The sequence below is a fragment of the Borostomias antarcticus genome, assembly GCF_949987555.1.
Source record: "Borostomias antarcticus genome assembly, chromosome: 24".
Lineage (NCBI taxonomy): Eukaryota > Metazoa > Chordata > Actinopteri > Stomiiformes > Stomiidae > Borostomias > Borostomias antarcticus.
The window spans coordinates 7,987,096-8,010,369 of NC_140257.1; the positions used below are offsets into that span (position 1 = coordinate 7,987,096).

Genomic DNA, 23,274 nt, shown 5'->3' on the forward strand with positions numbered 1-23,274 from the left:
TCCTCCGTTTAGTGGCGACGTGGAGCGTCGGCTTCCGAGGCCGAGGAGCACGTCCCTCTGTAGCACCGTTGTGCCATAATTGCGTATGGTTCAGTTGCGTCGCGTTGCTCGCATAGCTTGCGTTGGGAGTTGGGAAGTCCATTTGAAGCGTTGCCTCCGCCGCCAGCAACTGGGTTTCATTCATGAGCCGCTGATGTCGCGGGTTGTCCATGCCTATCTGCCGCAATTACTCATTACTCATCACTGTCGTAATGTACGCCGGGTGCTATTCACCATTGAAATGTTTGCAGTTTTGGGCGTGAACGTGCCTGTGTGGATTCTCGATATATAATCAGTTCATCAAAGTCCTCCCCTCCATTGTTTCGTGAGTTCGCTGGCTGGTGCTGGCTGCATGACGGGCTATACTGCTCGCTTGCTAAAAAAATGCCTTCAGCTCAAATTCCGAAAATAATAACTAATGTGGTAAAACTGCAACACAAGCCTACCCCAGCTGCTTAGCCAGAAATCCGACCGGGCCTGAGTAAATATAGAATTCATCCATAAATTGCTCAATAGGTGAATATGCCTACATCATACTGCGCCAATGTGTTCTTATTTTTCAAGTGTTTTCTATTTGATAATAGGGCTTGGGAAAATGTAGTCCCAGACACGACCCTCTTCTTTCTACACAGGTGTATCTATTTGTAGCCCAAGCCGATACAGCCGCATTTGGTGTCGCAAACACACACACGAGCGCCATCTAGCGGCCATTGTGCGTCAGTAACAGCCTCCCATTCTAAAGACTGAGGGGGCATTTGACCCACTCCCCGGCGAAGCTGGTAAGTTTCAAATGCTTGGCGCTGCTAGTGTTAACACACACGTACACCAGCCCACTTCTGGCTTTAGGCCTGGGCCATAGCAAACACACACCAGTATTTGCCAGGTCTCTCCTATGATGGTTTTAACCTCTCTTACTCAAATGTAATTTATTGCTTTATAAATGTTCTTAGCCGGTAGACAAACATACTCCAGGAGCTTGCTCGATTGCCTTGTTGAGAGGGGTCAGGGAAGAATTTTTACAGCTCACTTATCTGGCCCCCGGGTGATAGTTTTTTTGCTTCCCTTTGGAATATGTAGGGGTGGGTCGTATGCCCACCTCCCTTGTTCTCTGTAAAGCGCATTGTGTTGCCTCTGGGTATGAAATGCGCTATACAAATAAAGCTTTGATAGATTTGATTGATTGAGGATTATAGATGTGTATCATGTGCTGGGCAATGTTTTTTTATGTCAAGAAAGATTACATGAGGCAGAAATTCTAAAACTGTCACAACCGCCCTTAATACACCCCACTATAATGCTGATTGGCTAATTTCCTCCCAACATCTCAGTATGCCAGTTTCTCAGAGTAATTGGTTCACGAGTCACAGCTAATGATGATTTGAGAACCGAAAATGCAACCTCACCAAGCCAAAATGGCATGACAGTCATTGCAAAACTGTTGGTGATATTGATCATCCATTTCCAGGGGAGTATTCTGTGTTTGTAGTTGAATGTTGAAAAGAGTTGCTTTTTTGTAACTGGCGGTGTTTTGTGAAGCTATAAAGAAGCTGCAATAATGGTGCTTGAATAGCCAGCCTACATATTTGTGTACACTATTGAGCTGTTCTTGTCACAAATCCACACATTCATTAGGTGCAGGCCTGCTTGTTTTATTTCAGAAGATGTTCAAATGTTCACCATGACAATCATATTTTATGAGCCATAGCAATGTGTTGACACAGGTGCCAGGTTTATTCAGCTTCCTTTGCCTGCAAGAAGGAAAGTAAAAAAAAAAAAAATACCATTATTATTTACCAGCTTGTATGAAACATACATTTTGAGTTTTAACTAATTTTGACAGAAAAGTATGGTTGATGTCTGAAAAGGTCTAGACAAAATACTGTACACTTTTCCTTAACTATGACTTGGAAGTAGTGTTTGAAGTTCCAGTAGGACATGATTCAGGCCTTGATGGAACATCAGGTCTTTACCTTTCCAGAGTCACGGCTCTTGACTCTGAGTTTGTTGACCTGAGACTCGGCAATGTCAGCACGCTCCTCAGCCTCCTCCAGCTCATGCTGAACCTTCCTGAACTTGGACATGTGGGAGTTGGCTTGCTCCTCCTGGGAGATATTGAGAGGGACACATCAGCATCCAAAGTTTGAAGATTGTTGCAGAATGGCCATCAAGTTTATAGGAGGATAACTCCTCAGTGAATTTGCATTTTACTTGGTAGTAAGGTGCACAACATTTCATTTAAAATGATAACTACTTGATTTGAGGGTGGGCTTACATTTGACTACTGCACTTTTTCCTTTATAAATGGCAAACTCAATCAAGTTCAAGTGTTTGACACGGACGGAACCCCTAGTTAAAGGTTTCAATGGAACTCAAACATTGTGATTTCAGTTTAAAATCCTGCAATCCAGGTGGAACTCTTTAGTGTATGACTTACAGCCTCCTCAGCCTGTCTCTTGTAGGCCTTCACTTTAAGTTGCAGCTTGTCCACAAGGTCCTGGAGTCTGCTCATGTTCTTCTTGTCCTCCTCAGTCTGAAGCAGATAGGAAATTAAAACATATAATGTTCACACACACACACACACACACACACACAGAGAAATGCTATATGTATGACGGAGTGTATTGGAGTGAGTGTTGTTACCTGGTATGTCAGCTCCTTGACTCTGCGCTCGTACTTGCGGACTCCCTTGATTGCGTCTGCACCTCTCCTCTGTTCAGCATCAATCTCTCCCTCCAGCTCACGCACCTGCATGGAGAACATGAGGTTATTGAGAAGATTTTATAAATTACATGCTATAAAAACATTTTACCCCATTCAAGGCAACTCTAATAAAAATGGTAATTCTACCGCTGCTATGAACTCACCCTGGTCTCGAGTTTCTGGAGCTGCTTCTTGCCACCCTTCATGGCCAGGTTCTCAGCCTCATCCAGACGATGCTGAAGGTCCTTGACTGTCACCTCAAGATTCTTCTTCATCCTTTCAAGGTGAGAGCTGGTGTCCTGCTCCTTCTTCAGCTCTTCAGCCATCATGGCTGCCTGCAACCACAGAACACAGCTTGGGTGAGGTGGAGAAGTACTGCTAGGTAAATCAGCATAGCTGTTATGGCTGGTAAAAGTAGATAGGTTAGCAAACAGTACAGTGTGATGAGGGTGAAAGAGACATACAGATTAAACTTATCCAGACTCACATCAGTGATGGCCTTCTTAGCCTTCTCCTCAGCATTCCTGGCCTCCTGGATGGTGTCATCCACCTCTCCTTGCACGTGCACCAGGTCGGACTCAAGCTTCTTCTTGCTGTTCAACAGGCTGGTGTTCTGGAAGGATGAAACAATGATAAGTTCAAAAATATGTTCCATTATAAATATTCCTTGGTTTTATCTGTGTATGTGTGTTAGCACCTGGGAATGCAGCAGTCCCACTCTCTCACTGGCGTCCACCAGCTCCTGCTCAGCCACTTTGCGGCCTCTCTCTGTCTGCTCAAGAGCCGCTCTCAGCTCCTCAATCTCAGCCACCATCAGACCGTTTCTGCGGTCCACCATGGCTGCCTGCTCCTTCATGTCCTCTGCGGCACGGACGGCATCATCCAGGTGCAACTGGGCATCCTAGAAACACAGATATGATATCTTATTTACTAAACACAATCTTTGTTGTCTAATACTCTAGCAGCTCTGTCTGTATATCGGTGTATCTATGGGGAAAAAACGTTTGGAGAGGTGTGGCCACACCTGGTTTTAAGTGTGCATGCTTGAACAAGATCCAATCACCAACAAAGGGCATTCTTCTATCTTTCTTATGGGAATGTGGGCGTACTCAGATAGGTTGTATCAGGCTCATAGTGTACAAGTTACATACTGTAGCTTCAAATCTAGGGGATGACCCAATCTAGATGTGCAGTACTAGCCTGAAAGAGGTTTATGTTCCTCTCTAACATTTTCAGTACCTTGAGCTGCCCCTGCACATTCCTCAGCTGCTTCTGGGCCTCTGCTGCTTGGCGGTTAGCGTGGCTCAGCTGGACCTCCATCTCGTTCAGGTCTCCCTCCATCTTCTTCTTCACTCTCAGGGCGTCGTTCCTGCTGCGGACCTCAGAATCCAGGGTGCTCTGCATGGACTCAATCACCCTCTGGCTGTTTCTCTTGATCTGCTCCATCTCCTCATCCTTCTCTGCCAGCTTCCTGTCCACCTCACCCTTGATCTGGTTCAGCTCCAGCTGCACACGCAGGATCTTGGACTCCTCGTGCTCCAGTGTTCCCTGAATAAATGGAAGTAATCTCTTTGTTATATAAGAACCCTGACAATATTCATTATTTCCAAATAAAACTGTATCCTTCTTTTCTTGTCAAATTTTGGAAGTACCTCAGCCTCCTCCAACGCAGTCTGGATCTCAGCCTTCTCTGTCTCCACTGTCTTCTTGGCCTTCTCCAGTTCATGGATGCTCTTGCCAGTCTCTCCGATCTGCTCGGTCAGGTCAGAGATCTCCTCTGTGATTTGAAACAGAAACATTTTACATGAACATAACCAATCCACAGCACAATTGACTAAATAAATGAGAAACAGTTCCTTCCACTACTTTGAGTTGTTCTGTGAAAAATACTGTAGAATACTCAATGCTGCATCATGCACTGCATTTAGCTCACGTTGCAAGTTCTTGTTCTCTCTCTTCAGAGTCTCCAGCTGGTCAAGAGCCTCCTCGTAGGAGTTCTTCATCTTGAAGAGTTCTGTGCTGAGAGAACGAGCCTCCTTCTGAGCTCCCTCCAACTCAGCCTGACCCTCCTCAAACTTCTGCTTCCACTCTGCCAGAACCTACAATAGGAGGAAGCATGTATCAAAGCAGCCTTTACCACTGATGCCAATGTTAGAATTACAGTTAGAAAATGATAATGCCTACGGTTGCCATTGAGGTAGTTACAGTATGACCCAACAACACAATAGTAGGATGTGTCAAAATTGTTCTAAACCCCTCCAACTGCTGATTCAGGTCCCTCTTCCATGCCATACGGTAACGCATTTGAACCAATGATTGCCAATTAACTATCCTTTCACACATCAAACATAGTTGTGGTATAATCTTTCTCACCTTGTCAAAGTTCCTCTGCTTCTTGTCCAGGTTGGCGGCCAATGCGTTGGCCCTCTCAACATCAATCATGAGGTCTTCCACCTCTCCCTGCAGCCTCTGCTTGGTCTTCTCCAGAGAGGCACACTTGGAGTTGGTGGCCTCGATGGTCTCCTCAGCCTCCTGGAGACGCTGAGCCAGTTTCTTCCTGTTTGGGACAAAAGAGGCATTGTAAAGGTGCTCTGTCCTGATGGACAGTTTGGAAAGTTTAGAAGGTCCATAAGGAGCCTGAAATCGGGGTTCTTAGCAACCTACTTCCCCAACAGGAACTCAATATAATGTCTCTTGGGGAAGGCCTTCTGGTTCCATGGACTTACTTGGCCTCCTCCAGCTCCTCTGTCCTCTGGATGGCATCAGTCTCATACTTGGATCTCCACTGAGCCACCTCAGAGTTAGCCTTGGACATGCCGCGTTGCAGCTCTGCCTTGGCCTCCTGCTCCTCCTCAAACTGCTCCCTCAGCAGGTCACAGTCATGGCGAGAAGATTGGACACCGTGCGCCAGAGCGTTCTTAGCCTGGGAGGAGAAGAAAACAAGAGAGCGTTCTAGTTCTATTTACTGATAACTACACAAATGTATACTTTCAAGTTCATATTTCATTGAGTCATCAAAAACTACATGAAATAAGTAACATACATATAGAATAGGAGGAACCATGACAAACTAAACAAGACACTACGAAAAAAGGACTCAATAAGAGAGAAACTGTGTCTAATAGTCACATTAAGTTACTGACATAGTTGGTGAACCTGACTCCATAGTTCAACTTGTTTTAGAGCCTCACCTTGACCTCCTCCTCAACAAGCCTCTTGAGCTCCTCAATCTGCTGGGTGTAGGCCTGCTTGCCTCTGGTCAACTGGGACACCAAGGCTTCCTTCTCCTCCACCTGGCGTCCAAACTCACCTGCAGGGAATGAATGGAGCTCTCGTCAGGCAAAGAACTTTGCAGGTGTTTTCTATATTTATGATTTTCCCCCTTCTGATACATTAAACTGAATCATGTGGACCATGCATCTGTACAGTATATGGATTTCATGAATCATCAAAGGTGTGTTTTAATTTAAACATGTGTATAACTAATAACATTGTCTCTTTTAAAGATGGTTGCAGGGTGCACTTTTATGCGGACGACACAGTGCTTTACTCAGCTACATGGTCAATGGAAGGAGAATTGTCTATTTTACAACCTTTGACTCCATTCAGGGCTCACTCCTATAGCTTAAACCGTTTTTAAATGCAGCTTAAACTAAATATATAGCTTATATACAACGCTCCTTTAAGGAAAGTAATTCTATTATCTGCTATTAGTATCTATTATTAGTGGATTGATAAAAAAAATTATTTTAAAATGCATGTTGACGAAATTACAAAAAAGCTGAGAGTGACAAAAAAGCTGAGTGAAAATTACAGTAAAACTGTGTGACAATTAAAAAAGCTTTTAGTAAAATCAACGTTCCTGTCAGTTCTAGACTATGAGCTTAACATGGTTTATCACTCAGCACTTAGTTTTATTACAGGTCATCATTTTAGAACACACCATTGTAACCTGTATCAGTCAGTGGGGTGTCCATCCTTGTCCGCTAGGATAAGGCGGCATTTGTACCTGTATGTTTACAAAGCGATCTTACTAAAACAACCTAGTTATCTGACATCACTCATCACATGGTGCTCTGAACATTGCCAGACAAGGTCCCAGGACTGATTGGTTCTTGAGGTATCTCAAGTCAAAACTGAGCTAGGGAAGACTGCTTTTAGATACTGAGCGTGGAATGAGCTGCAAGACACTCTTAAACTAGATACCGTACCTCTCAATGGGTGAATTAAAAAAAATGATGAACAAAATTGGATTAGATGCGTGTTTGCTTTAGTAAAATTATAAATATTTTATCTCAATTCATTATTATTGTTTTGTGTTGTTATGAGTGTATTTGTTTAGGTTTTTTATACTTGTTTGTGTAACTGTTCACTGATTGTTGTAACCAGTGCAACATTGTGAATGAGACCCTGGTTTAGCCCCCCGGCTAAATAAAGGTTTGAATTGAAAATTGGTAATTAGATGCAATACATCTTTGTTCTTGGTTCTTTGATTTTACCGTTCTCAGTCAGGAGTCTGGCTCTCTGTGCGCTGATGTCAGTGATCTGGCGATTATTCTCATCATTCTTAGTCTTGAACTCGCTGAGCTGATCCTCAAGGGTGCGCGCCATCTTCTCTAGATTGCCCTGTGGGTCAAACACCATGTTTACAGACACGGTAAAGGGTTATGCTTTATTTACACTGTGCAGTCCTGTCACTTTCATTTTAACACAAGTAATTACATGAATTAATGTAGGAAAAAAGGAAAAGGACATTGATTCCCTAACATGTATTTGGAATACACCAGTTTCTCATGTTATGTAATTAAATGCACACATACTGCATTGGCTATGAATAAGGAGTCTGGTTTGCATTGATAATAATCAGTTGAGCTACAATAACATTTGCTTTCACAAGCCTCCTTTGGCACCCTACTATTCTCTTCTCTGTGGGAACAATGCAGATGTGCCTATTATTTCAGCTTGGTGGAGAGACTGCATGTAATAAATCTAAATAATGAATTATCACTGACCTTAGCCTTTGCAACTGCTTCCATGTTGGAGGAGAGGTCGTCAATCTCCATCTTGTACTCGCTCTTCTCTTTCTCCAGCTTCTGCTTGACACGCTGCAGGTTGTCGATCTGCTCACCCAGCTCTGCCACACTGTCAGCCTGCTTCTTCCTCAGGGCAGAAGCCGTGGACTCGTGTTGCAGGGTGGACTCCTCCAGATCACGTCTCAGTTTCTGGAACTCAGCCTCACGCTTCTTGTTCATCTCCATCTGAGAAGCAGTGGCGCCTCCTGCTTCCTCCAGCCTCTCGCTGATCTCCTCAAGTTCCCTGGACAGATCAGCCCTCTGCTTCTCCACCTTGGCCCTGGCAGCACGCTCAGCCTCGATCTCCTCCTCCAGCTCCTCAATACGAGCCTAAAGTAGAGATTAAATACTCTTAAGTATTCATGGCTGTTAAAGAAAGTCCTTACTTTTTAATTCGGGTCTTCAGTAGAAGACAGGGGGCAAATAAGGATGAAGTCAACCCAAAGTCAAACCGGCTGAACGTCTCAGAAGCAAGGACAGCGCTATCAAATGTATGATCATTTTTTCAGGAATCATAATGATCATGACTGTACTAGGGCTCAGTAACTACACGGTACCTGAAGTTCCTTGATCTTCTTCTGCAGCTGGGCTCCCAGAGACTGCTCATCCTCAATCTTGCTGAGGAGCTGGCTGGTCTCAAAGTCCTTCCTATGGAGCACAAAGGAATCAATAACATTTACTCTGTTATTGTGAGGGCAGAGTCAAACCATTCACTACACCAGGGGTCTACAACCATTTTAATGTGACGTGCTAGTTGCCTGTGTCCTGTGTGATATAATTTATGACAACATTTAATAAGGGCCAAGGGACAAAAAATATCATCACGATAGGGCAGCTTGTCAAAGAACATGTTGACCAAATTGATTGCTGCAGTACATTTTGGTTGCACACATTTACGTTTTTAGAGTCTTGTATTCAATACTAAAGCCACATTCATTGTAATGATGCTTGGAATTCAAGATAATTCAATCAGTCACAAATATCTCAAATGATCTCTGAAAAGTATTTGTACTTACTTCTTGATCTTCTCATCAGACTGTTGCTTGTCATTCTCCAGGTCCATGATGGATTCCTGGGCCAGTTTCAGGTCTCCCTCCAGCTTTCTCTTGCTTCTCTCTAGTTCCATACGGAGCTTCTTCTCTTGCTCTAGAGAACCTTCCAGCTGGAGAACAAAACACATGATTTTCACTCACCTTTGGTTATAACAGGTGAATATTGATAACATTCATGAGGATAACAATGAGCGATTCATGAAGAGGCATAGTTAGAAGGACTGCCCCTAATGTGCAAGACATCCTATAAGATGACTCACATCGTCAACTTGCTGTTCCAGCTTGGTCTTGGCCTTGGTCAAAGTGTTGACTTTGTCCTCCTCTGCCTGCAGGTCATCCAGTGTCTGCTGGTGGGCCTCTTGCAGGGCTTTCTTCTCCTTGGTCAACTTGGCAACGCTCTCGTCTTGGGCGGCCATCTCCTCTGTCAGGTTTTTAACCTGGACAAGACAAGAACGAAAGGAGATGATGGTTAGTTCAGAATTTGGGAATGGAAGAGCTTAACTTCATTACAGATTTTGAGATTTTGAGACCTTGTTCTCAGTGGCGTGTTTCTCCTTCTCCACTTTGGCCAAGGTAAGCTCCAGATCATCAATGTCTTTCTTCAGCTCAGAGCACTCATCTTCCAGCTTCCTCTTCTTGGCCGTCAGCTCTGCGTTCATCTCCTCTTCATCCTCCAGCCTCTCGGTTGTCTCTTTGACTTTGGCCTCCAGCTGGATCTTGCTCTTGATCAGACCCTCGCATCTCTCCTCAGCATCGGTCAGATTCTCTGCTTCCTGGGAGGCAAACACAGTGGAGAAAAGATCAGTGTTCAATTCTGTTCGATATTGGTGATTATTTTTGAATGCATGTGCTTGTGTACTGTAGCTCACTCACAGATGCAACTGCAAGAGCCAGATCGTTCTTCTCCTGCAGCATGGACACCATTTTCTCCTCCAGCTCCTTCTTGCGAGCTTCAGCCTTGGCAAGGGCGACTTTGCATTTCTCATAGTCCTCCTTCATGTTGGCCAGCTCCTTCTCTGTCTCAGCACTCTGCAGAAGAGGCTTGATCTTGTAGTACACCTTCATCCATGGCCAGTGCTTAACATTCATGAATGAGCGGATATTGTACTGGATGGAGTAGACGGACTCTCTGATCACAAGAAAGAGCGGCATAGTGAATGTTAAGGTCAATAAGCAATGGATCTGATGTGATTAATACAATCTATCCTCTGATGCAGGTATGTATATACAATGTGTAGATATGTAAAATATTTCTAGCAAAATGACCATCAGAGTTTAGGTCCACCAGGGATGATAATATTTGTATAATTCAAAACATTATAATATTCTAGTACAACATATTTTCTGTTGGCCTAAGTAGTAGTAGGAGTAGTAGTACTTTATTGATCCCTGAGGGGAGAAATTGCACAAATAATTTAGGTTTGTGGTAAAACAAAGGTTAAAAAGACATAAGCTCCCTCTCACCTCCTCGCCATCATCTTCACAAACTCCCTCCTCATCAGGTAACCGCGGGCGAGAGCCTGTGTCATGGTTACCAGACTAGCAAGCTTCTCATCTCTCATCTCCTCAAGGACACCCAGCAGACCAGCTTTGAAGAACACCTGAGGCACAGGTAGAATACATAGCTGAAGTAAACAAGGTAAAAGTATGATAGTAAAGTTGAGTTTGTGTTTCTGGAATCTTACCTTGGTGTGTCCAAACTTGTATTCCTCATGATTCACATCAATGGACCCAAGCAGCTTCTCAGAAGCCTTCTTGTTGTCAATGAACTGGCCTTCGGGGATGACACTGGCATTCAATACTTTGTATCTGTGTAGGAAAAATATAGAACATCAGTCAGATTGGTTTTGAGTGAGGATGAAACTGTGTGTGTGTTGGGGGGGGGGGGTGGAGTGCACATGTGTATGTTAGTGTGTGTATTCATGTCCAAATGCAAAACTCTGTGTTTGTGTGTGTGCTTTCGTGTACACATTTGTGTATCTGTACCTCTGCTTGAAGTCAGCATAGAGGATTCTGCTGGGGAAGCCCTTTCTGCAGATCCTAATACCCTCCAGCACACCGTTACACCTCAGCTGGTGGATAACCAGGAAGTTCTCCATCAGACCTGGAAACGATAATGGTGATTTTTTTTTTTCTCATTTGTTTTTAGAAATTAAGATTATATTTAAGTGACAGTTTAGAAGTAAAATGATTTGTAAAATGTGATTTATATTATACCTGGAGTCTTAGACTCATTGGGGATCAGGCAACGCACAAAATGAGGATGGGTGCTCCTCAAGTTGGTCATCAGCTTGCCCAAGTTCTCCTGTAAGGGTGTTCCAAAGACAATCAGATAACATTCATAATGTATTTGACAAGCTTGATTGCAACTAGACCAAATTTGCATTTATGTGAGTTTATCATTGTTGTAAAACTATTCTTTCTGTAAATACATTTTAATAAGTATGGCAAGTTTAGTAGCTTGTTAGAAATAACCATTAGACAAAATCATGGCATGAAACATCACAAATGTACCTAAGAGATGAGATAGAAAAGCTCACTCACTCTGAACTGAGAGGACACAGTCTGCATGGAACCTCCCTTCTTCTTGCCTCCTTTCTTTGAGGTGTCTATGAGTATCAAGAGTTAAAGAGTAATACATGATAATGTGATAAAATATTTCGAGTTAAGTAATGTTAACTTCACTGTAAATTCATAAACAATCAATTAATTGTGTGCAATGGATTAACCTATTTAAAAATGCTGGTGTAATCACATCCACCATGTTTAGAGATTTTTTTTGTGTTTGTGTTTCTATACACATTTTCACTCAGAACACTTGAATCATTTATCTCACTAGCCTCAAAATGGCCATGAGGAAAAAACTCATACATTTTGCATTAAGGGGATTGAAAATGTACAAACCTTCAGGTGGAGCAGCAACGTAGAGAACGGTCATCAGTTTTACTGAGGACTTCTGGTACAGCTGAAGCACAGAGTCGTTCAGGGGGTCCTTGTTCTTGTCCAGCCAGCCATTGATGTTGTAGTCCACTGTACCTGCGTAGTGGACCAGGGAGAAGTGGGCCTCGGCTTTGGTCTTTGAAGGTTTAGGCTTCTCAAAGGCCTTGTTCTTGCCAAGATGCTGATCGTACAGCTTGTTCTTGAAGGTAGTGTCTGAAGCCTTGGGGAACATGCACTCCTCTTCAAGGATGGAGAAAATGCCCATTGGCTGTGTAAGAAACACATTTTGATCAATCATGTGTCTGTTAACATACAAGAAACTATTACCACATTCACTAATACTAACTAATGACTCCTTGGGAATTAAATTCATCGCTTTTTAGCTGATGTGTAGTGATAGCCTTAGAACCAGTAGAGCATTACCTAAATGGTGCTTCACATGGTTGTGGATAATTTAATCTACAACCAAACAAATCATGGACATATCAAACTTCAAATCCAGCTAGAGATCATACAGTAGATTTACTTTGTGTACATACTATACAGTACAGTACGTCTGTCAGCAGGATTACGCAAAAACTACTGCACCAATTTTAAACTCTGTGCAAGGGTGTAGAATGGACCAACATAGAACCCATTCAATTTTGGAGGGGATCCGAATTATGGGGTGGATCCACGAGCCGGCCATTCACCTCCATTCATTCCTTAGACCAGGTTTAAACTAAAACCCCCAGAGTGACTTTCATGAAACTCGGTGGAGGGGTGTATCATGGGCCAATTTAGAACCCATTCAATTTTGCCGTGCACAGAGCCACAAAATGCACCCACTACTTGCAAAGACAAAACCATGTAGTTTTCACCTTCTCAATAAGCTCGATGCAGGCAGCCAAGTCCATGCCAAAGTCAATGAATGCCCAGACGATGCCCTCCTTCTTGTACTCCTCTTGCTCCAGGACGAACATGGTGTGGTTGAAGAACTGTTGCAGTTTCTCATTGGTGAAGTTGATGCACAGCTGTTCCATGCTGTTGAACTGTAGTTTCACAGAGTTTGAGAGAGAATATTTGTGGTTAGATATCGCTCCACATATTGGTTCTTTAAATTTACTGGAAATTGTAATTAATTAGGGTAGATTAGGCACTTTCTGTATACATGTATAACAAACAAAACCAAAATCTAGATCTATTCATATTAGAACAGGATTTGTTTTCCTAAATATCGTCAAAAACCCTGATATTTCCCATGGCAATACCGAACTCACGTTAAAGATCTCAAAACCAGCAATGTCGAGCACACCGATGAAGTAGTTCCTTGCTTGCTTGGTGTCCAACATCGTGTTGATGCGGATGACCATCCACAAGAACATCCTCTCATAGACGGACTTGGCCAGAGCGCTCACTGAATTATTCACCTGTGTAATGACAATGCCATGAGTTGGTTCCACTTTCTTACACTAATGTACTTTATCTTATAGTCTGCTTTTTGCCCTGTATTGATTCTAGAAGAGCTATGGGAAAAGGATAATTCCAGTTACAGTACTTTGTAACAGCATATCTTGAGTATAAAGAAATAAGCACTACATAATGTTATTCCAGCAAATGTGTAGCTTTCAAGCTTGACATAAGCCTTACCTGAGGCACTGTCTGACCCTTGGTCACATACTCATTGCCGACCTTCACTCTGGGGTAGCAAATGGCTTTCAGCAAGTCAGCTGAGTTCAGCCCCAGAAGGTAGCTGATTTTATCAGCCACTAGAGGGATCCAATGATCACAATTTAATAATTAAGTACTGTATCAAGTACAACAAGAAAGAATTTGCTAGAGATTTTTGAGGATTTTGGGACTGGAAGTGGGACTCACCCTCTGTGCCGTCTGGCTCAGCCTGCTCCTCACGCTGCTTCTGCTTGAAGTGCATGTTGCCATGTTGCATGACAGCACCAGTCAGCTTGTAGATGCCATGCTTGTCTTCAAGGGTGAAGCCCAAGATGTCAATAGCATCCTGGAGGGGGAAGTTAATGTTTGATGTAAACAAGTAAGATACATTTAAATGTACCAGGTGGATGGACTTCATTACTCTGCATTTATGCTACCCATTTTATTTTCAATTGTTTTATTTGTAACACTTTCAGTGACTCACATCTGTGGCATCCAGCTCCACGTTGTCATCGATACTGGCCACAGTGATCTGACCCTGGCTGATCATGGGGTAGTCATAGGGGTTGGTGGTGATGAGTGACATTTCTGTGGAGAAACAAGAATGAAAATCATTAATCACTCAGCTTTTATAAGACAACGTTGCATTGTTCCTTGCTGGATATGTGCCAGAGTGATCATGTGTTTGTGTGCTGATCCACCGGGCTTGAGGTCGGGCTTTGTCAATGGAGCACCTTTCTCATTGGATTTCTGATTTTGTTTGTATACAACACGGGTCTGGAGAACATGGCGGGAATACAAGCTCTCTACAAAACATATTATCATAACATCATGGGCTCTGTTAAAGGGGTGTGGCAATAGAGGAGATCTATGCAGCTGGACATCACTGCACACTTTTGTCAAAGCATTCATTTGTGTACTCAACATTTTGACTTTTGGCTCAAGTGCTGGATGATAGTCTTGTTTACACAGGCTTTCATTTATGATTGCATGTGCATCTCGTATAGGTACATCCCCATACTAATGTGTTTGAGTGAACCAGCTGAAAGGTGACAAAAGGTTCTGTGTATAACCCCGAAGGAAAAGCCGAGGCAAAACTAGAGGGTCCAAAATGTTGCAAAATAGTCTAAAACTGTGATCTCTACACACTAGACAGTAATTAGCCTCTTCAGGCGTGATTTAAAGATCTTACTTACTAAAGCTCTACCTTACAATTTCCATAAGACACACTAGTTGGCACTGGTTCTTTGCACTCTGCTTTATCTTACCAACAATCTCAGGCTTGTGGTTGGTCATCATCTGGTAGAAGATGTGGTAGCCTCTCTCATCGGGCAGCTGGAAGCTCACTCTGGACTTCTCCAGCAGGTCTGAGACAGAGAGAGAAATGGAGGGATAGAGAGCAAGAGCAATTTGAATCTGAAGTAGGAAACCAACAGTCATGGCCATTACATCATAAGAATACATTAATGTTTTTGTTTACATTTAGGCCAACAATCTCTGGTGTAATATCCTTGTGTATTTAGTGAAGAACTGAGAAGCAATCCAAGCCAACTTACAAGTTTCAATGTCAGCACTGGCCAGTTTGCCGGTATTTTGGAAGTGAATCCTGATGAATTTACCCTAATGTACAGCATGAGGAAATACCAGAGGGTCAGAAAATAAATACAATTGCCACAGTAGCACACAGTATTTACACTTTGATTTACATTTTGGCAATTACAGTAATACTACGGTACCGCTGGTAGTATGTTGTACTACAGTATACATCATAATAATAGGCAGTGTATTAGAAAGAGCATATGCCACAATTTATAAACTTGTCCCCCCAAACTTACAAAGCGAGACGAGTTGTCGTTCCTCACTGTCTTGGCATTACCGTAAGCCTCCAGCAGAGGGTTAGCTGCAATGATCTGATCCTCAAGGGAACCCTGAGAGAGAAAAACACTGTCAGTAACTAGACAGGCCAAGGACAGGCTTACATTCTGGGAGGGAGTTGCACGGGTAGATGGGGGACACATTTGTGCACAGCATAATACTACCACAGTAACATTCAAATGAAGCAGTGTAGGGGTTAGGTGCTTTGCTCAAGGGCACAATGGGCTACTGAAACCAGCAACAGTCTAGCAGCCAGAAAATAACCCACAATGTTCCCTGAAAAAACGAATGACCTTTTGGTAGCTGTCTCTCTTTTATAACTGCAGGGCGACTGCCACCCCAGAAATTCTAAGGACTTGCCTTAATTTTGCCAGTCTCCTTCTTCTTTTCACCCCCAGATACAGCGATGGTGGCAAAGTACTGGATGACACGCTTGGTGTTGACAGTCTTTCCAGCACCAGATTCTCCACTGGTTTATGGAAAATAAAATTGGTTAATTTTAGTTTACAGGGAAGACAGTTTCAAATCAAATATAGGTATTGTTATATAATTAAAGTGCTGCAGTGAAACAATTGATTCTGACTACAAACTCTTAGTTAGTTCTAACAAAGTAATATAATCAATTTAATGAGATTTTAAACTTACGTAATCAGGATAGACTGGTTCTCCCTGTCTGCAAAGACATGTATGAAGTGTCAAGAATAGCATCATCATGAAGTACATTCATCATACCATTTATCAACCTCTCCTCCCATCCATCCATCAATCCTTTCATCCAGCCATCCATCTATCCATACATCCATCTATCCACCCACACATCCATCCATCCATCCATCCATCTATCCACCCCCTATCCATCAGCCCATTCATTAACCCATCCCTCCATACTGTATATCCATCCTTTCATACATCCATCAATGATTGTTCGTACCAGTCAACATGTTCTGGAAGGCGTTGTCAGAGACAGAGAAGATGTGGGGTGGAGCCTCCATACGCTTCTTCCCTCTGTAGGCGTTGACCACTACCATGTCGTACACAGGGAGCCACTTGTAGGGGTTCACCGTGGCACAGAAGAGCCCAGAGTAGGTCTGCATCAGAAGGGATTGAGACAGGACATTAGACACATTATGGTGCATGCATGGTCTACAGATATCAAAAGATATATAACAGGCAACATGCAGTATAGATATAAGAATGCAATTATGGGATATATTTGTGCAGGTGTATGTCTGTGTCTTTCTTACGTAGATCATCCATGCTGCATAACGCTCTTTGAGGTTATACAGGACAGAAGCTTCATTGAGGTAGGTCATCATGGCCATGTCCTCAATCTTGTCAAACTTTGGAGGGTTCATTTCGAAGACCTCCTCATCTTTGAAGGTTTTCACCTTAAATTAAGAAATATGGGTAAAGCCAAAACTAGTTTCAACTAGATTTGAATAAATGCTACAGGTTGTGACTAAATATTCTTTAATGGTAAAACTGAATTAAGTATTAACCAGAAATGAGGCCTAGATGTATGTAGGAATGTTTAAAGGCAACAATCCACTAAACATGTTGATTCTGTACAATTGCAAACCAACTGAACACATGTCAGTTTATAGACTTACCTCCTGAGTCAGTTCCATTTCCACATCACACTTCCCAGCGTCCCTTTTGACAATAGTTGCCTTGAGGTACAGCTCTACCTTGTCAGTCACAAAGCAGGCATTCTTAGCATCAAATGGCCTGCTCTGAGCCTCAATCCTCTCCCTCTCACCCTTACGAAGGTAGATGGCGGCTGGGCCGTACTGGGCCATCTCCGCGTCCGTACTCATGGTGGCGGTTTACTGGAAGAAAAAGACAAGTAAATATATATATATATATATATATATAAATATATATATATATATATATATATTTAGACCATCCTGATTTCACAAGCTCACATTCTGTTTCTCATGCAAATCAGTCTGGATACATAGAGATCCATTTGTGCCATATCAGAAAACAATCTTGCCAATCAGCATTGGTTCTGAGGAATTTTAAATACAACCATGCTGGGTGGGTTCATGACAGCAAGGAGTGGTTGAAGTTCGCGCATGATAGACGATTACAGACAGATGGTTCATTCAATCACCTGCTAAGTATTTTTTTTAAAGTGCCTGCCTTTCCAACAGAGAGTTCCCAGATGGTTATGCGAAGGAAATCATTTGGCACGTCAGGTTATGATTAAGCCCAAAAGATTGATTATATGTCCCAAAGATTCAATCATTTTTGTAGGATAAATCTCACTACTCAGTTCATAAAGTTTAGATAAAATCCTGCCCGGTAACTTTAAATTGTCTGCATTAGTATGTAGCATCACAACATCTCACCTTGTCTTCCCCTCCCAGATGAAATAGAACCTTATTTGACACTGGAAAGGATTTGGTTGTTGTGAGTACACACATGATTTAGTCCAAAAAGGGACAACACAACTTGAATTACATACATCATTCAAATGCAAACTATATTACTGATCATTATCATCATTATCATACATTCGAATTCTGTAATATATATATATAACCTACCTACTGTACATGATACAAAGGTGTAATGCTATGTACATTTTAAATTGCAATTTAAAAATGCATGTTTAAGAGTTTACCTCATGGGGAACTCGAGTGTGATTAGATATTCTAAATAACCAAGAATACTGTATATAGAAAGAAAGGGTGCACACCACCACATCTATGAGCATTACTGTATGATCTTAAAATGAATAATTGAGTTGATATGCATTGTGTATGTATATATTTACATGCTTGTGTACTGGGACATGACACATTATACAAAGTTAAACTTAACATATTTAGTACACTTATGTTAAATGTAAAGAGATATATTGTATACATGAGTTAAGATACCATTAATAACACTGTGTAAATGAAGAGTGCAAAGAGTTAGAGGGTCTTACCACAGAGGCTGAAGCTATCTGTCCATGGATGCTGGTCTCTGGATCTCCTTATATCTGCTGCAGATTGCCAAGCAAGCAGGAGCTAATTGTGGACCACTCTCCTCAAGGAAGTGCAAGTGGAGACAAGAGTCTAGGGTTCGACTAGATTCCCTCCCTCCTTCTCCTTCCCTCCCGCTCTCCATCCCTATATTTTCTTTGATGATAGAAATTGCACATTTTCTACAGTGCTTTCATGCGTTAACATTATCTTTTATGTCTGATAATTATAATTATAATCTGATAAATTCTGACTATTTTTTTCATTTCAGAAATACATTTACAAGGTCATATAAAAAACCTAATGTGGAAAAAGTAAGTAAAAGTTAAAGGGAAAAAATCATTTTTTACCATCTTTAATCATCTTTTTCCTCACTATGCCAATTTGTCAGCAAGCCTTTTTCAGCAATACAGATAAAGTAAATGAGTGCATATTAAACATTTCCTCCTAAACCTCTGAACCAATCTACACGACATCTACAGACTGTGATCCTCAACGAACATATAAAGATTTATTTATACCTCAAACATGACCACTATTAATTCACTTTTAAATGGGGGCGGCCTAAATTATAAATCAGAGACAGCGTGTCCTATTGTATCATAATGAAACTTGGTAAAATGTTTATGTCTACCCAAGGTAAAAGGCGATTTACCACCATCCATCTGGTGGTAACCTGATGTGCTAGATAGAACCGAATGTGATCTCACGATATCAGGATGGTTTCACAAAGCTGATCTTCCATGCCCTAAAATAGGGGGACTATGTACAAAAAGGGCTGTGATATCTAAATGGTTAATAAAACAGAATGAATGATATTATAGTAAACAGAGCTAACTCAAAGTTAGTAAGGTGGCAGAGTGGCTGTTTCACCAACTCTGGATTGTGGGTTTCATGTTGTTTGTCTTTTAAGATACTGTAGATAAATACTTAATTCATCCTGAAGGCAATTTAAGCACCCAGTAGCATAAAACAATACACTAGCAGACACATACAATGAGAAGATGCAAATAAGACTCTATACAGTATGAAAATAGAAAAAGAAGATATGATAGAAAGACTGGTTAAAAAAAAACTATTCTGCCTCTTCACTAAGAATCGGTGTCAGTGTGCTAGGGTTACTATTTACAGTAGTTGTGTGTATGTTGATTCATTTGTTTAATTCAAGAGTTTGGATTAAGACATACTTCTTATCACAATATATGTTATTGGGTGACTTTACTGCTTGAGTAATGACTTAGGTCTGACATCAATCCTGGCTTGCTGTTCAGCTATTTCTTAGAGACAACATATTAAAATGCCATAGTTACTTGTGTCACATTTCTACTGGTTTCCACCTAACAAGATTCCAACAGCATATTTTCGGTTTCTCTACTCAAGTTCATGAACTTTCTATGTAAACCAAAGAATGAATGAAAGCCAAGGCTGAACATCTTACAGGGTTTATGTCCCATGCCAGATATCTCAGCACCAGTGTCTGAAGTGTGGGGATATCTGTGGAGTGACCTTGTGGTAATCATAAGGCTAAATGACTGTACTTTCACACCACTGAGTGTCTCTAAGTTTCAAAACAGTCTACTAATCAAAAATGGATTTAGTCATGAGCAGTGCTCAAATCTAATTTGGGATTTGAAATAACACCCTTCCTGGCCTCACTTTTAATGACTTTGAAAGGCCAAGACGAAGCCTGGCTCGGGGGTTATGTTCCAGGACAAATTTTTATAGTAGCACCAATGTCTGAAATGTGGGGGTATATGTGCGGGTGGGGATGACTTGCATGGGCATAGAATTTAGGGGGGATTCTGGGGACATGTCTCCATCAATATTCAGAGACTACTGAATTGTCGCCAGCAATAATTTGGTACACAAGCGCTTAACAGGTCTCTTTCCCTACTAGTCCCGCCTATAGCCCAATATCACTATTACTTCTACTGTAACTGTTACTTGAGTATGGAGATTGTGTACTCCATGGCCACGTCTGACTACCAGGGAGTCAAGAGTGAGTGAGCTCACTCGTCCATTTAATATGGTACACTTGTCCACGGAACTTACTCATCTTTGTAGTGGTTTGGGGAATTGGTATTGCATATTTAAAGGGACCACAAGGATTTTGTACTGGTGGGTGCCCGACCAATTGTGGTGGGCTGGTCTGGGCCAAAAATGCCAGGGAACTAGAGGAGTTTCGCTCAGCATAGACGAGAATCTCTGAGAATGTCCCGCATGGGAGTCCAATGCTCTGACCACTACTCTACTTGTGGAATTTAGGTAAGGGGTAAAAAGGTTGGAGTGAAAGCCCCACTGGGTCTTGAACCCCCGTCTTTGATCTGATCTCAGGATCTGACCTATAAGGCAAGGGGTAAAGGTTAGAGTGAAAGGATGAACATGTGGAGGTTTGGGGTATAGTCCCATAAAGTCATCCCCACCGGGTCTTGAAACCCGGTCTCCCGAGTGGGAGTCCAATGCTCTGACCACTACTCTACTTGTGCAGTGGAGATCAGCGGGTTGATTTTGGATTTGTAGCTCTTTGTAGTAGGTCTTCCGTTTCCCCTTGAAGATACAGACTACTACCACCTGGTGGTGTGGAGTTTTTTTATCTCACGCAAGCGCAGAAACGTACACGCTCGCCGGCTGCTGTGTGTTGTCCGCTTGGTGCGTTCAAGTGAAACTTGTCGGCCCTGAAACAGGCAACGCGAGGCGACGCAAGGCGACACAGCAGTGGTCCTCGTCTGCGCTAGTTCTTTGATGTCGGTTTGGGGTGTCAGCCCCTTTAGATTTGGTTGTCAGTTGCCAATCCTCCTCTCCGACCATCTTCTTCAACATGATGCTATGTACAGCATTAACAAACTTCTTCCGGCCTTGGCCATACATCAGACATGTAAATGCCTCAATATCATCCATCACCTCTGGCTCTACTGACCACTCATTCCTGGAAAAATAACAACATTGGTATATTACAAAATTATGCTTTACTAGCACCTATATATTTAGCAGCAATTATTTGATTGCCATGAAATGCAATCAAGGTAGGCTGGTCTCCTCTCTCTGTAAGGTGTAACTATCACTGGTATTTGTTTATTTGTTTATTATCAAAGCCATTATTTGGTAAACTTCCACCATATATCTCATCTCTGTTGGACTGGAGCGTTGGTACCTATCAGACCCGATCAAACGATCAGCTTGTTTTCACGGTTCCTTGTGTGCATCCTGAACTCGGTAGATCTGTTTTTGTCCATGATGGTCCTTATACCTGGAATACTCTAGGTTGATGCTAGATTGGACGGGCCGGAGGGAGAGGGGGAGGGAACTCCGCTGCACGTCATCAAATGCTCACAGCGGCATCAACCAATCTTTCTGGCATATTTTTTCTACATGTAGGACTGCACTCGCGCTAACTGTTTAAATCCAGCCTGAACGTCAAGAAATAGGCTACCTCCTTTCAATCAGTCAAAATGTGGTTACAACATCAATGTGTCACAAAACATACATTTGTTTCACCATTACACAATGCACTTTACAGAGAACAAGGGAGATGGGTATACGACCCACCTCTACATATTCCAGAGGGAAGCAAAAAAACAGTAATCACCCGAGGGCCAGATAAGTGAGCTGTAAAAATTCTTCCCTGACCCCTCTCAACAAGGCGATCGAGCAAGCTCCTGGAGTATGTTTGTCTACCAGCTAAGAACATTTATAAAGCAATAAATGACATTAAATTACATTTTCAGAGTAAGAGAAGCTAAAAACAACATAGGAGAGACATGGCAAATACTGGTGTGTGTTTGCTATGGCCCAGGCCTAAAGCCAGAAGTGGGCTGGTGTATGTGTGTGTGTTAACTAAATGCTACGACATCCACAGCAGACACAGGGGTATCTATCGGACTCAGGGAGGTCTGCTGGTGACAGTGGGGCATCCACTGGACCTGGTTAGAAGATAGGAGGGAGAGAGAGAGGCACTAGGGAGAGGGAAGGCAGAACAGGGTTAGTAGCACACAGAGCCATAAAAGCAACACGGATATTAAAACAGGCAACCTGGAGCAAGCTCCTGGAATATATTTGTCTAACGGCTAAGAACATTTATAGAGCAATAAATTACATTAAATTACATTTTCAGGGCAAGAAAGGCTAAGAGCATCAGGTCCAGGCCTAAGCCAGATGTGGACTGATGTGTGTCTGTGTGTACGTGTGTGTTAACTAAATACTACAACATCCACAGCTGACACGGGGGTATCAATCGAACTCAGGGTGGTCTGCGGGCAACAGTGGGGCATCTACTGGACCTGGTTAGAAGACAGGAGGGAGAGAGAGAGGCACTAGGGGAGGCAGAAAACGGTTAGTAGCACGCTGAGCCATTGAAGCAACACAGATGTCAGAACAGAACAAGCCTGTTTCAGGGTAACCAGCTTCTGTACACTATTTGATATACATACAGTGCATAGCAGAAAATACACCAATGTATACAGAGGATTCACAGGTAGGTTTGAGGCTGCCTTTCTGTGTCTCAAGGTCCTGGCTAGTGATTGTAGGCTAGGTCGAAAAGGTACGTCTTGAGTAGGGATGGGAATTTCGACTAATTTTAAAACCGAGTAACCTAACCTGATCCTACTCGAGTAACCGATTACTCAAAAAAAAAAAATACTCAAAAAAAGATACCGTCCAGACAGAGCGCATTTAACCCCGGCCCCTCGGAGGGGAAACGTTTTTTTCCGCCGTCATTACCGTGGAGGTGCTTTCATGTCTCTTCCATGTCCTTGCAAATAAACATCTTTAAAAGCTGATGTGTGGTTGGATGCATTACTTACCATCAGATTGAATAACCCACAACCAGGTTTTCATGAAGCTATCGGAATCGAAAAATGCAGCCTTTTAATGTGGATGCACTGCCCAGCTCATAGCCTATTAAGCCTATCGTTAGGCTACTCTGAAAACAATATGCAACCAGACCTCTAATTTACTAATCAAAATTAAGTA

At 42.4% G+C, this 23,274-nt stretch overlaps 1 pseudogene across 1 annotated transcript; it reads right to left on the reverse strand.

Moving 5' to 3' along the window:
- Positions 1-4,094: 4,094 nt before the first annotated feature.
- On the reverse strand, positions 4,095-17,145 carry LOC311325111 (myosin heavy chain, fast skeletal muscle-like; annotated as a pseudogene). Its single transcript has 32 exons — positions 16,939-17,145; positions 16,573-16,716; positions 16,260-16,416; positions 15,974-16,001; positions 15,689-15,797; positions 15,289-15,381; positions 15,010-15,073; positions 14,722-14,820; positions 13,938-14,041; positions 13,661-13,799; positions 13,433-13,551; positions 13,063-13,212; positions 12,664-12,834; positions 11,768-12,071; positions 11,408-11,472; positions 11,081-11,168; positions 10,850-10,967; positions 10,549-10,672; positions 10,328-10,464; positions 9,737-9,992; positions 9,394-9,636; positions 9,124-9,300; positions 8,828-8,973; positions 8,369-8,459; positions 7,752-8,141; positions 7,239-7,365; positions 5,931-6,049; positions 5,466-5,662; positions 5,113-5,296; positions 4,673-4,838; positions 4,392-4,516; positions 4,095-4,287 (listed from the first exon to the last, which is right to left on the reverse strand). The product of its transcript is annotated as a myosin heavy chain, fast skeletal muscle-like (transcript).
- Positions 17,146-23,274: the final 6,129 nt, after the last annotated feature.